This window comes from Gigantopelta aegis, chromosome 6, assembly GCF_016097555.1.
Source record: "Gigantopelta aegis isolate Gae_Host chromosome 6, Gae_host_genome, whole genome shotgun sequence".
NCBI lineage: Eukaryota > Metazoa > Mollusca > Gastropoda > Neomphalida > Peltospiridae > Gigantopelta > Gigantopelta aegis.
In genome coordinates this window covers 93,625,915-93,641,892 of record NC_054704.1, presented here as the reverse complement: position 1 = coordinate 93,641,892, position 15,978 = coordinate 93,625,915, and the positions used below count along the sequence as shown (strand labels likewise).

The following is a 15,978-nucleotide window of genomic DNA, read 5'->3' as shown; positions in this document are numbered from 1 at the left end:
TTCACGGTCAGACAGAAGGTTACCAATTACACCATTTGTTTTGTGGAAACTCCTACAGTCGTTACCATTTACTGCCCCTTCTGCATACCAACAAATAATGCCGAAGAGTATGTACCTTTTGGCATTTTATGTATTCTTGCGAGTAGGTGAAATTACTCAAAATAAGTCTATGTCAAATGTTCTTCATCTTAAAGATATTCTTCATTTTTTTCAGAATTATTTTAGAATTAACATTTCGATCATTTAAAGGTCATTACAATATCCGGCCAATAATAGTATCACTACAAACCAAGGAACAGGATCAAAGTACTTGTCCAGTACTTTGCCTTTACAATTTTATCAAAGTACGGGGAATACAGCCTGGCCCCCTCTTTTGTTTTATAGGAGGCATCAATACTTTTCTTCCTGCATGAAACTCTCCTTGGTGTGGGCAGGTTTTTCAACAAACCTTTAAAAATCCCACAGTTTCAGAATTGGCGCAGCTAGTTGGGCTGCCACCAAAGGAATATCAGATGGAGATATTCAGAATATGGGTCGTTGGCAGTCTCTAGCTTTCAAGCGATATATTCGTCTACCAACTCTTTATGATGTATCGGGATAAAAACTAAAACACACACACATAATTATATGTGTGTTTGTTTGTGTTTGTGTGTGTGTGTGTTTGTGTGTGTGTGTGTGTGTGTGTGTGTACATGTATGTGTGTGTGTGTGTGTGTGTATATATATATATATATATATATATATATATATATATATATATATATCATAAGTAAGCAACAACTCAGCATTAAAACAGTAACCTTCAGTATCTTCTTGAGCATTGTGTCGAAGAGGTGCTGACAACAAGCATAATTGATTGTTATATAAGTTTACATGCATATATATATGGGTATATTATTTGGTGTCTGATGTATGGTTACCTTCTTGGGCATTGGGTCGAAGAAGTGGTGGTGTAAATATGTGTATGTTTTGCAAGATATGGAACAGTTTTGGAGCAATGCGTTAAAGGAACAATGGTGTATAATAAAAGCTGTTCATATATGTCCAGATGGACGTCATATGTTAAGTAAGATATTTCATCTTGGGCATTGGGTCGAAGAAGTATTGCATTTTGTGCAGAATTTGTTTTATCAACACTATACATGTTTTATTATTATTGTGCAGAATAGGTCAACTTTCTTGACATTGGGTCGAAGAAGTATTGACTATAATATAGTGTTTGTATTTAAACACCTTAATTGGTTTATTGTTTTGTATTAGATGTACACAGCTTTTAGGCTTTGGATTGAAAAAGTTGGTAACATACCAGTTGTATTCAATTTATATTGTTCTGTGAACATACCGGTATATTATGTTAAGTAACATATGATATGTCTTATTCTGGAACATTCCGACGAAGCAGTATTACTCTTCAATAGAACCTTTCATCATCTTGTTGAGCCATGATGAGACCTTAGTAACGAGAGTTGCGGGCGGGGGCATGTGGTCCAACTTTCCAGAATCTTCAAGCTGTAAAGAATGAGTGCCAGGCGTTTGTTCTGAACCCCATCTAAGACCATTCTTTACTCATCACAAAGATTGGAGTATAAACATACGTTTTGTATACTTTGTGTTACATATTTACATGCCATGTAACTAACTCTGTCGTTTTGAATAAACGGCCTGTTCATTTACAATCCGCCTGTCTCCTGTTTTGTTTATCATTGGTCTTACAAGCTTGCTCTCTTGGGATCCTGTATAAAAGATATTTCTTCTGCCATTAATAATGGAATTAAACTTGTGAAAGTCAAAGCTATTGATTCGAATGCGCTCAGTAATCCAGTTTCTCTCTCTTTTTTTCTTTTTTAATTTTTATTCCTTACATCTAATTCTAAATCTTTATAAACTACTGCAGCGATGTCTCATTAAAAAAAAAAAAAACGCTTCCTTTGCAATTTCCTGTACGATAGTATGAGAACAAAAATCTTCCGTAGTTTAATTTCCCAAGACATCTACCATTTTGGTTCGAGGAATTTATTTTAAAATAACATATTGGCATTATGGTTTAATTAGTCGGTCTTCCTACGCATTCAACTATCCACCCATTTATACAATCCATTTTAATATTTTCATCCTATCTATTCTTCTATCCATTGATCTATCCTTTCATTCATTTACATTCATTTATTTATCCATGGAAATTTAGTTCCCTTTTTTTCTCTTTTTTTATTTTTTATTTTTAAAAAAAAAATTTAATTGTTTTTTTTTGTGTCCAAAAACCAGTATATAAACCTGCTTCAACTTTAACACACTGATACTAAAATGCGTTTTTACATTCATATTTATAAAACAACGTTTTAATGCTAAAAGAGCTTTTAACATACCCTAAAACGTGTTCTAATGGTTGAAACGTATCCTCACCAGTAGGCGTGTGGAGTGTTAATATAAACAAAAGAAAAACGCACCGTAAGTTAACATTGAATTAATATCCATTAGCTAGAACAGTCTATATTTCACCGATATGTTTTCTTCTTTTTTATGTGTGCTCATATTCTCATCATTGTTTTCTCCGATAAACGTCCGTGAGCTCGGGAATAAATCTGATTCCATCTTGCCACTACTGCGAACAATAGAATCACAAAGTCATTTTCACCTATACTGAACACCAAAAGAAACGCAAAAATAATTTTCAGCTGCAACATTAAAATTAGGGTTTTTAAAGAAGGTATTAACATATACTGAAAAACAAGAAGATAATTTGGAAAAGTGCTGTTCTCTTTTTTCCTATGGACTGACATTGTGAGGTGATGTTCAGGGCTCCCCAACCCTGGTATCACCTGTTTCTGGGGACGATAAATAATTTGAACTGAAAAAAAAAAAAACATCCACAAAAAAGAAACACAAGAAAACAACAACAGTCGTATACTGACAGTGAAGAGAATTATAGGCTGATATTCCATTTATTATTTCCCATAATTACGTGTCTGTAATGAAGTAAACCTATTCTAATTATAAACGAACTATAACCCTGACTTGCCTTTCTTTTGTTGTCAAGTATACCTGAACTTGATGAACTTCAGTCATCTTTGACAGCGCCCGGCAATCTATACTTGACAACATGACAACGGTATATTCATTATTCATAGCAGCGACATTTCTTATGGATGCAGCGACATACAAGAATAAAACGGAGTTTTTTGGTTTTGTTTAACGACATTGATTTACTACGTAATTATTGGCTATTGGATGTAAAACATTTGGTAATTATGACATATAGTCTTAGAGAAGAAACCCGCTACATATTTTCCATTAGTAGCAAGGGATTTGTTTTACGCACCATCCCTCAGACAGGATAGCACATACCACGGCCTTTGATATACTAGTCCTGGTGAACTGGCTGGAACGAGAAATAGCCCAGATCGTGCATCAAGCGAACACTTTACCATTGGGATACGTCCCGTCCAATATACATGAATAAATGATGAACAAAAGCTAACATTTGCTAAAGTTTAGTTTGTTTAACAACACCACTAGAACACATTGATTTATTAATCATCGGCTAATGGATGTCAAACATTTGGTAATTTTTGTACATGAAGTCTTAGAGGAAAGCCGTAACATTTTTCCTTTAGCCACAAGATATCTTTAATATGCACATATACATCTTGTATGTACTACATACAGGACAACACATACCACGGCCTTTGATATACCAGTCCTGGGGCCATGTATAAGCCAAATTATTCTATCTTTATGCTTGCTCCTCCAGATCAATGAAATTAACTGTAGCTTTGTTGCTAAGAGCGGGACGTTTAAGTTAGTTACTGTTAGATATTACAAGGAAAATAGATTACCATTGATTTATGTTCTATTGTGGGACTAACAAATGTTCACAACGATAAATAAATACGAAATAAATAATGTCAGATCATGAACCGAATCATATTTACGTTCTGTTATCTTTTCTTCTCAAGATATATATATATATATATATATATATATATAGATAGAGAGAGAGAGAGAGAGAGAGAGAGAGAGAGAGAGAGAGAGACAGAGAGACAGAGAGACAGAGGGGGGAGGAGAGAGTAATAATGCCAAAGTCAGAGCAAAGTTCCAGAATTGATGCAGCGAAGCGGCTTTCTTTCTTTCTTCTTTCTTATTTGTTTGTTTGTTTGGATTTGTTGGGGTTTTTTCGTCAATAGATTGTACAGAAAAGATAGGTATGTTTAGGGGGGTGCCCCCATCCTTGCTTTGGTACCCTAATATGTTTTTCTTCACATTTTCCATATAGCTATGGCAATGTTTATTACTTCGACTTTGGCCGCAAATATTTTAAAACAAGTCGTGCTACTCGTTCAGAACAACAGGACCTGTTTTAGAGAGAAATTAAAGAAAGCTAATGGTCTAAAACAGCATAGAGACAATTTTGGCTCAAAATGCGGTTTTATATCCTAGCATGAAAAGCCCCGCAAAAATCATATCGCTGGAAATCAACCAAACAAATGTTTTTAAATGTTGACACGAAAGTGTCAAAATCGAAACGCACAGACCTAACGGAAACTGTTTAATAATAACTAATGTGCACGTAGTAACTACAAGCAGTGTTTTAAATTAAAGAGACGAAGCCGTGTTACCAGACGAAACCTAACTGACGCGGGTATATGTTTGAACATTATCGTCAAGAAAGCCGCTGCTATTGGAAGTTTAATTATTGATGAAGCCCAAGATGAAGTCAGTTGGTATTGATGACTGGGCGTCCGACTTCACAGCTGGTCAGTGCAATTAAAACAGAGGTATCATTATTTGAGTCTACGCGTCAGTCACTTATGTAGTATGGAGATTGAAACAAAATTCTTAATATTTACGAACATTTAAAAAAAATATATAGAGTATATTAGGAGTTGAATCTTTCTGTAATGACGTCCCAAAAATTGGATCTATTGGTTTTATTTAGTATTTGGTAGTAATAAATAAGGTTCCAGTTTAATGCTGTCTTTAAAAATTCTGTAATTAGTACCTTTGCTTAGTACCACAGGGATAATTAGAGTGGAAACCCGCTGCCGCCACTCCATGGACTGCTCTTATCGAGTAGCAGTAAGGGATATTTAATATGGACAATCCCACAGACAGGATAGTAGTTTACATACCACAGCATTTGTTACATAGTTGTGGCGCACTGGCTGGGACGAGAAATAGCCCAATGAACCCACCGACCGGGATCGATTTTAGATCGACCGCGCATCAGCTTATCGGCTATTGGATATCATATATTGGGAAATTCTAAAATGTACTTTTTAGAGAAAACCCGCTATTTTTCCATTAGCAGCAAGGAATCTTCTCACAGACAGCGCAGCACATATAACAACCATTGATATATACCAGACAGGGAGCCATAGAGTGACCGATCCATGTGCATAGAAAGCGAAATGGCAAAACGAACTCTGAGACAGACACGACAGCACATACACTGGCCTTTGATATACCAGTCGTGATGCATTGGTTAAGGCGGAAAAAAACCAATATGTCTGTCAAGAAGGTTCAATCCTACGATCCAATCACTAAGGCGAGCGATCTACTGACTGAGTTCTGTCAGGCTCCGTAGGCTTAGTAACTGCATGCGTGCGTCCATGACAGAACAGCGTTTTCCTACACTGGCATTAATTCATGATCATTATAGAAGTAAAATTGGACATTGAAAAAGCGGTCGACGTATTCGCCAAACTCCACCTGCGGTGAATTCGGCTACGAGACCCAATAGACTGGTAAAATGTCAACGGTGTTATGTCATCGATTAACCTTGCCGCTCACCCACTGCCAGAGATTAGAATCCTTGGACAGTGATGTGTTAGAATTTAGACCTACTATCTTTTACTTGCAAAAAGCTTTTTTATATAAAGCCATTTATTTCTCTGTTTACAGGAAAGAAGAAGTTATAAGGATGGTTGTAGCGCTTTGATAGCATAAAACGTCTACTCGGTAATGGGTCTGAGTCTTCCAAGGAAGACATATTTCCAAGTTTTTAAAGGGGATTGGTGCATGCCACCGAACCCTCTTCGAATCTCGTAAACGAATCCCTTCCCTCATAAAAAAATACTGCTTGATATAAAAATAAAAATAAAAACCTACGCAATTCTAGTCTTCGCGGTTCTGGGTGTCATATGCAGCTTCGGTTATATTAGTACAAGTTAGGATATTTGTTTTTACTTTCTGATGTTATTGTCAGGCCATATTGAATATTGTATTTTTACGGGCGATTACGGGCGTTTCAGTTGTATGAAATATGAAATCTTGCTACATTGGTTTTTGTGTTCCTTGATAGAAAATTTCAAAGAGAATATTTAAAGTTTTTCTACACAAGTTCGGAGACCGCACAAGCGTACATTTCTGTATTTAATTTTGTCAAGAGCCAGTGGACTCTGTGGAATAAGTAATTATATTTTAAAAACAGCTGCGCATTGTCAAAGTGTTTAAGTGAATTTTTATCCTCTGATATTATTTGACCTTGAGTTAATTTTCATCGAATTCCAGGAAATAGTAATGCTTTTTTGCATATAAACCATCTTGAATTTGCAGTTACATCATGTATTAGTTAAGTGGCGTATTTTGTAGCACTAATCAAGAAAAGGAACACCACTGACACTAAATTAACAAAATTACAATTTAGAAACACACTGTATTTTCATCTCTTTTTTTACTTTTGCGTCATCACATTACTTCTTCTTTAGCGATCCCGACCATGTCAGATGGGTACTCCGTGGACGAATTCCGCCGTCTGCCTTAGCGACGTCGCCGGTCCCCACAACTTCTCCCTCAGGTCCACTGCATTGGGTCAAGTTTGCTGTCGCACGGTGTCGAAGGTGGGACATGATTGGAGAATGTGGGCTGGCGTCTGTGGACGAGTGTCACACGGGCACTCGTCCGTGTGAGAGATTTTCAGCCTGAAGAGATGCGAGAGGAGCTGACAATGTCCTGTCCTCAGTCTGAAGATGGTGACCTGTTGTGCCCTGTCCAGCTGGTAGATGCCATTCCCTTCAGGCCCTGTCTGCAGACGCTGGCTCCACGTTCGTGTTCACATTACAAAATACTGATATTGTAAACATACGGTGGCTCGCATGGAATGTACTGAATAGTTAAAACATACTATATCAGTCCACATAACTGCTACACAGTTTTATTAAAAGTGGGTAGAAATCATTAGATTAATATCAGACTCTCATATCATTTTATAATAAATTCCAGGATACTACATAATTATCATGTTTTCTCCAAGTATTTCAAATATTAAAACCATTCATAAAACGAATCAAGATTTTCAGTTAAAATTCAAGTTTGTTTTGTTTAACGACACCACTAAAGCACATTGATTTATTAATCATCGGCTATTGGATGTCAAACATTTGGTAATTTTGACATACAGTCATAGAGAGGAAATCCGCTACATTTTTTCCATTCGTAGCAAGATATCTTTTATATGCACCATCCCTTAGACAGGAGAGCACATACCACAGCCTTTGAAATAACAGTCGTGGTGCATTGACTGAGACGAGAAATAGCCCAATGGATTCACCGACGGTGATCGATACTAGACTGGCCTCGCATAAAGCGAGCGCTTTACTACTGGGCTACGTCCCGCCCTTCAAGATGCAAATGCTTGGGCTTGAAATGTTTGTAGACTCCATTTACTATACACTCATACTAAGTACTAGTATATAGGTCATCCTGAGAAGGAATCATGAATTCAAAGTTCCAAATGACCATGACATTCTCAATGGGGCCGAAACATTCATACTTTAAATATATGAAAGTTATCCTTAAAAAATCATCACGAGTTAAAAGGCAGTGAGAGAAACGTTTAAGTAGTTTACAAACTATGGAAGATGTTCGGCTGAAAGACTCGCATATGTCATTTCAAATGTGAGAAATTTACTCAAGTGTCAAATGACCTCGATCCGAGATTAGGTGGAATGTAATTCTAAAATTGCACTATTACACCGGTGAGTTCAAATACCAAATACAAAACTAAATTACAACCATTAAAGAATTCAGTCATTAAAGGGGGCGACACGTAGCCCAGTGGTAAAGCGCTCGCTTGATGCGCGGTCGGTTTGGGATCGATCCCCGTCAGTTAGCCCATTGGACTATTTTTCGCTCCAGACAGTGCACTACGACTGGTACATCAAAGGTCGTGGTATGTGCTATCCTGTCTATGGGATGGTGCATATAAAAGATCCCTTGCTGCTAATCGAAAAAGAGTAGCCCATGAAGTGTCGGCAGCGGGTTACCTCCCTCAGTATCTGTGTGGTCCTTAACCATATATCCGACGCCATATAACCGTAAATAAAATGTGTTGAGTGCGTCGTTAAATAAGCCATTTCCTTCCTTCTTCTTCAATCGTTAAAGAGACAGAAAAACATTAACCAAGCCAACTGCGCATTAACCATTTTCTAAATGGCCTTTACCTTGCCACGTCACTTCATGAACATCCACGCTTAATGAAAAAGCTATCCATAACATTCAACAGTTAAAGGGACATACCCTAGTTTCAACCCGTGTAAATTAACACTAAATTTAGTTAATCTACAAACCTGTAACACATTTGAATACAGTTACAATTGAATGAAACATGAGACTGTGAATTTGAAATGGTGAAATACCCTCTAAAATAGACTAAAACTCGACTCTATAACTGTTACTTCTCAGACGCACGTGCGTTTTTAAAACTATGAGAAATGCATTTTTGTTATATTAAAAGAAAAACACTTCGAATGTACGGAAATGGATAATCTAAACAATAAAATCTAAGTAAAGTATGATTTCAGTTATCAAAAAAGGGCTCTAATAGTCAAACATATGCCTTAGTGTTTAAAAACTAGGGCATGTCCCTTTAAAGGCAATCCGATAAACTAGACCAAAGTTCTGAATGACCTTCGGTCATAGTCGTGGAACTTGGGTGTGCATTATTACCTGGTATATATTCATTCCACATATGAAAGTCATCTATTAAAGGATTCGAGAATTTAAGGCAAACAAAGCAACTTTATCCTAACTTTAACGACACTGTACCCACATTTAACCAAGGCTAAACTGTATGAAAAATGCATCACAAAACATCGCTAACAAAGATGCAAACAAAAATGGAAGTGTTATCACATATGAACATTAAGTAAAGTGTAACCTGATTTTAACTGTTAACGACATCATTGTTTTAATTTACATCATGCGTTGGATACGAGCCACAAATGCGCTTTAGTGGCGTTATTTGCATATGTATATCTATGCCCATTCATGCGTACAAACACTTTACAATTACACTAAAAAAAACCCTCAACCAACAACGGATGTTAACAATGATGATAATTACTCCAATAGAAATAATGGACGATCAATCAATATCGATTATATATTTGTATAGGATCTGCATACGTTTTACAGCGGGTTATAGCGATAGTTCTTGTCAGAACACGGCAAACAAACCAAACTCCTTCCGAATGACTGACAATGCGCGAAGCGTGTGACCAATGGCACGGGTTGGCGATACTGAAAATGCCATTCAAAGCTTGTCGCCAGTGGGTCGATGTGTTTCGTAGATCGTGAGTTCTGAGTTTTCAGTTCTGAGTCGGGCTTTCCGGAGAGTTCCTGTTAGCTGCAGGATGTTTCCTAGATGCTAACACATGAGCGGGGCGGTTCAGTCAAGTGGTGCTGCTGTTGTCGTAGGCGTGCTGCCCGAATGGTGTGGAAACAATGAAAGAAGTTCTGTGGATTTACATACTATCTGAAACTACGATTGGTTCCGGTTTTAACGCGAAGATGAGGTTCGGGTTTCTGCACAGGTGGGTAGTTTCGAATATAAATATCTGTCTTTCCTTTGATGGTTATTTGTTTTGGGCAATCTCAGAACGTAAAGAGTTTATTTTGTTAAACACATGAAGAAATATTCGTTTACTGTTAAAGGAACCTAGCAGATTCTCTCTCTCTCTCTCTCTCTCTCTCTCTCTCTCTCTCTCTCTCTCTCTCTCTCTCAGCCGCTCTGATGCTACATATAACACATTTGAAGATATGTTTATTTATTTTTAAATAAAATGCTTTTTATTGTTTTATTTGGAAATAAACACAGTTCAAATTGCTAACACGTAGTACAATTAATCCTCTTTGACTTAGACGTAATCCTCTTGCAATGGTCTGTACTTTACAGCATTAAACAAAATATATGATAAAACAGTTTCTGTGACAAAACAAATTCTGTTAATTTAATTGCATATACCGTTATTGGTTTGATAATCTATACAATAGGTAATTATAAAAGGTAATGGGGGAGGTTTAATTGGGGGAATTACCCCCATCATTCCCCCCCCCCCCCCACACACACCTAGCTTCGCCAGCGAGAAAAGAACCTATGCAACCTGACCTTTAACAATCAGTGACCTATATAACATAAGAAGTTGTAACATATGTGGAATCCAGTGCTCTTTAATATGAGATGGTTGCTACACCGAAGCCAACTCTAGTAATTTCAAACACATTTATCTGGTAACATGCTGTTTATGACGTTATATAAATCTTAACAATCACATACATGAATTCATGTTTTGGCAGTTCGTTTGAGGTTACCTCTATTTTAGATTCACTAGACTACTAGATAAGTGTGTATTAATACTATTAGTGAAAACTGCGACTTACTACTGCCACTGTACAGTTTAGATCTACCAGAAAACCAGAAAACGAGCATGCTATATTCGTGACATAAACCACATTCCGAGTATGTAAATCGGTTTACGACAACTGAACTAACATTGATATACACGTAGGCACACTAAATGCAACGATAGGCGCGGATCCACTAGGTGCGTGTGTATTATTACTATTAATACTGTGGATAAAAACCGTGACGTACCACTCTAACAGAGTATCTGTGTATACTACTATATCATAAAACTAGCATACAAGCCCATGATATAAAGCACATTCCAAGACATAAGTATGCAAATTAGCCTTTATGTAAGTATGGAAATTGGTTAGCGACAACTGACCTAACGTTTATATAGCCACCGTGTGGGAAAACCAATAAACACAATGATAGATCTGTGTCAGGGGCGGATCCATGGGTGGGTGTAGTTCTTGTCCCACACAGGTTTTAACAGATGAATGTAAAGAATTTATTTTTGTGGGGTTTTTTTTAAAGATTGTCATGCTACAAGACATAAATATATCAGATAATAGTTCCATCGAGGTGATTCGATCCTGCTGCCCAAGTACCTTAGACGAGCGCTCTACTGATTGACTAGATCCCACCCGCCATGCACATACTATGTTATTGGCACTAAGGTGCTCTTTTCAAAAAGTTCCATCGATCTCTCCCTAGAAAATTCCTGGATCTGTCCCTGGGGTTCGTTTACAATTGTGCAGTCATTAGCCATATATATAATACATATATGAAGAAGAACAAGTGGACAGATAAAGGAAGTCTTAATCTATTCTTATATCAGTTACCATTGTTAAACTCGGCAATCCAATACCAGTTGGAAAGATAATGTCATTTATAGTTTATTTATGCTCCATTTGTTTAGTACGCTGTGTGGGGCGTGGGGTGGCGTGCATTGTAGTAGGTCGACTCTTCTATAATGTCTTTAAATGAGTCATTTTCAGACCGATACATAATATACCGAACTTCTCATACGTTTATTTCGATTCCCTTTTATAGCACACTTTTATTATACCAAGTATTTCGTTGTTGATGGTGGATTTTGTGTGGGCTTTTTGTGGTGGTAGTTGGTATTTAAAAAAAAAAAATTTCGTTCTTGTGTGGGCGTTTGTGCATTTACTGCTGTTTTGGAAAGCAATACATGAAGATCCAGAGAGACATTCTATTTTAATATTAGAACACTTGCAGAATCTCAATAAATTTAAAATGGCGCAGGCCTAACGGTGTCTGAACGTTACACTGATCACTCTTCGCACAAAATGAGTACTTTAAGCAGTACTTGATTTCTTCATTGTCCAGTCGCCTGTGCAGGAAGTTTAGCAGGATGCGTGTGTCTGGACTATGTCGACTCCTTCTCCCTTGGAAAATATATTGAAAAATATATATGAAAGGACCAGTATCAATGATATATATTAAGTTAATGTATGTATGTAAACTCTATTAACATGCCCATGTCCAAGTAAGGTTCCGCAACGTCCATCCTAAGCACCATCTTTCGCATGGCCAGTGGTTGGGATGAGGACAGAATTTAAATTAATACGTCGGGGGCGGGACGTAGCCCAGTAGTAAAGCGCTCGCCTGATGCGCTGTCGGTCTGGGATCGATCCCCGTCGGTGCACCCACTTTGGGCTATTTCTCATTCCAGCTAGCGCATCACGACTGGCATATCCTGTCTGTGGGATGGTGCATATTAAAGATCCCTTGTTACTAATGGAAAAATGTAGCGGCTTTCCTCTGTAAGACTGTATGTAAAAATTACCAAATGTTTGACACCCAGTAGCCAATGTGCACTAATGGTGTCGTATAACTTTAAATTAATACGTCGATATTTGTTTTTCTTCGTATTAGAATACTAAAAAAAAACAAAAAAAAAACCACAGCGTTTATGTGCCTCCCACCACAACACTTGTGCTCAGTCCTTCAACAAGCTCGATGTTCCAGATGTGCTTCACGTTATTCGATCGATCGCCCAAAACGCGATGTGTTACAAACATAGTATATGATCATCAAAAACTGCATGGCAATGTTGAAGTTAACATGCATACATATTTTGAACAGGTTTAAGACCAAATTATGAATGCTATTCATGCTAAATTACATGTTCATAACAAACCACAAAGCAATGCAATATATGTGGTATGGATATAGTACCAGGGGTATACTCACCAGCAAAAGTTACACAGTTCCCGATATACGTTATTCTCTATGTACATGTGTATATATACATACCGTACCTAAAACATTGTGATCCTTTTATTATTGTATTGTATTTAATATCTGAGGGCAGCATTACTTAAATATGGTGCAGTATATGCTGTCTAAACCATTTACATGGATATTTTGAATATTTTTATATTACACACAAGTCTTACAAACATAAACAGTGAATTTACATACCATTCTAGGCAAGTCTGCATTACATATACAATTTTTCTATCTCACAACAGTTCATCTTACAATAGCTAGTTTTTTTGGTTGCTTTTTGTAATATTTTAGAATTGAAGTTCTATTTATATTATGCTTAACTTATGTTTTGGTGTATATAATTGATATCTACACAGAATATCATCAGGCAGATATCTAGCACTATAAAAATGTAACTTTCATTCCCAATTCTCAATCATTTTATGTGACCCAAATATAATATATGTGAAGTTTACAATTTTCTATTTCTACATCCTTTCTTTTATTCTATAAAGTAGATGTTAATAACAATTACAAAATAATATAATATGAGGTATGAATAATTATATACTTCTCAAAATAAGTTACTAGTAAGCAATGTATTAATTTCTATGTATACACATACTTAGGATTGCCTGAAGCTTTTATTATTAAAAAAACAAATAGACCTGGCTTTTTTAACATATTGAGGCTTCATTATTCAAATGTGGTTCAGTATATGGAGTTTATATACAATGTTCACAAATTTATGAAGATGTCTCTCTGTTCTTAGTACCAGCCAATTATAAGTACCTTTCTTCGACATGTGTGTTAAAACATTTACAATTCATCTATCTCACAGAAGCTTGTACTATTTTTAAAAACATATTTGTATTTAAATTGTGCTTACTTTATGCTTAGGTTTATATAATTGACATCAGATATAGTCATCAGGCATATCTAGCACTTGACTTTCTTTCCTATTTCAGTCTTATCATCTGATTTAAATATAATGTCTATTATGTTCACAATATCTGTAATTTTTTATTTTTCCTCTGGGCCTTTGCTCTTGTTCCTCCCTCAATATGTCAACAGCTCTTGCATTATCAGAACACAAACCATCCAATTCAGCTTCAGTATTTCTTTGGACATTTCTCAGCCATTTCTATGTGGTTGAGGAATACACTAGACTTTGTGATATGACTAATATGAGACCATGGCAATTTGCTCTCTTCCAATTTGCTCTATTGGTACAGGGTTTATCTACTGGATGGAAGGTTTGCAACTAATCCACAGTAGCATAATAACAGCATTTGTGGTTTGGCACTAAATTTCTCATGTGAAAAGGGGTTCTTCCAAGCCACACTTGATCAAGAAATCCCTACAAAGGTCTTAAGAGATTGGAAGACCTTTTAAATGAAAAAAAGAAAACTCTGCCCTCAGCTTCTTGGGAAGAGGGTTCTATTTGTGAGACACAGTACATGTTTCAAATGCAAACCATGTCTGGGGGTGTTGTTAAGTACACAAGAAGATGCAGAAACAAAGATTATACTTCATTGTCTGTACATTGCTGCCAGTTTACTACCCCAAATACGAAAGTTTTTATACACTCAACTTGGCAACAAGAGGCATCTTATAGATGTGCACAGCATCATTAAGGATGCAGGGAAGACACCAACTAGCAATTCCAGCTGTGCTTGCCATTACTGGCTAGGATACCAACAGTGATTTTTATGCAGAATGGAATGGAAACTGGAGGTTTTGAATATTCTCAAGCAACACCAAGACTTCCTTGAAATGTTGTTAGCTCATGAAGTTCAGCAAAAATTGATGTACATATATTTAAGAAGCAGATCATTTCATATACCTTCTCTATGGGAGTGCGGGTGCCAATAACATACAAAAACATCATGACTTGAGAAATATCTGGAAATGTTTGTTGCCAAACCAAGGATGATAATATTGAACTACAATAGAGTGTAAATCAGCCTTCTCCACTCTACTCTACATGTATGTATTCACTGAGAATGCTCTGACAATGCACATAAAGAGAACAAATTGCCAAGTTGTCATTTGGTATCAGTCATGCCAGGCAGTCCAGGCTATTCCTCAACCAAATTGTCATATGGTTGAGAAATTTTAGAAGGAACACTAGAGATAAAATAGTGATATTAAACTATGAGCGCTGATGGACATACTGATGGAGGAACCAGAGCAGAGTCTGGAGAAGGAGAATACCAGAAATTGTGAACATGACAGACATATTTTAATTGCATGAAAATGCAAAGGAATATGAAAGGAAGTCAAAACTTTCCTAGACAATATTTGATGTAGAAACTAATTATATACACCTGAGCATAAGTTAAGCACAATGTAAATATAAAGGCAAATCTAAATATATTACAAACACAGACTAGTATAAGATGAACTTTTGTGAGATAGATGACTTGTACATGTAATACAAAAGAAATTATGGTAGGTACACAAAACTGATGCTTTAAATTTTTAACACTGGTGTTTAGTAAAGAGGGACATATTCATAATATTGATGCACATACATGTATACTCAACAAAATTAATTAAGGGCTAGTAAACTTTCTTATATTATAATATAATTCTTCGTTACTGTCATATTATTTTAGCATGTTTTTGGTCATATATATGGCTTCTATACATTGTTTCAGTAAACTTTTACTGGTTATACACGCAAAAAACACTGGGTATTTCACATACTTATGAAAAATATTGAAATGAGCATTAGGCAAGTATTTGTTACACATTTGTTCAGAATGTTTCTTGTCATTGTGTTCCCTCAAAATTGTTATTTAAGTCATTAAGTTCAAGAACATGCCACAATGCTGACAACTTTCAACGGAAGAAGTTGTATTTTCCCCCATATTTAAATAAAAATGCTAAAATATCTATTGGACCTTAATTAATTTTGTTGAGTATAGTATAGGCAGATATACTGAACCATATTTGAATAATGCTGCCTCAATATATTAAATACAGTGCAATTTTTAATAGTAAAAGGTTCAAGCAGCCCAAAATATGTGTAAATATAGAAAATAGTGCATTTCAGGCATTGCTTAACTTTTGCCGATGAGTATATCATTATTCATACCACATATTTGCATT

At 36.2% G+C, this 15,978-nt stretch overlaps 1 protein-coding gene across 1 annotated transcript in view; it reads left to right on the top strand.

Annotated features, from left to right (window-relative positions):
* Positions 1-9,516: 9,516 nt before the first annotated feature.
* LOC121375791 overlaps positions 9,517-15,978 on the top strand; it is a 34,728-nt gene continuing 28,266 nt past the window's right edge. Inside the window, exon 1 of the mRNA XM_041503436.1 lies at positions 9,517-9,808. The gene's annotated coding sequence lies outside the window, so the exon portion shown is untranslated. The remainder of the gene's footprint in view (positions 9,809-15,978) is intronic.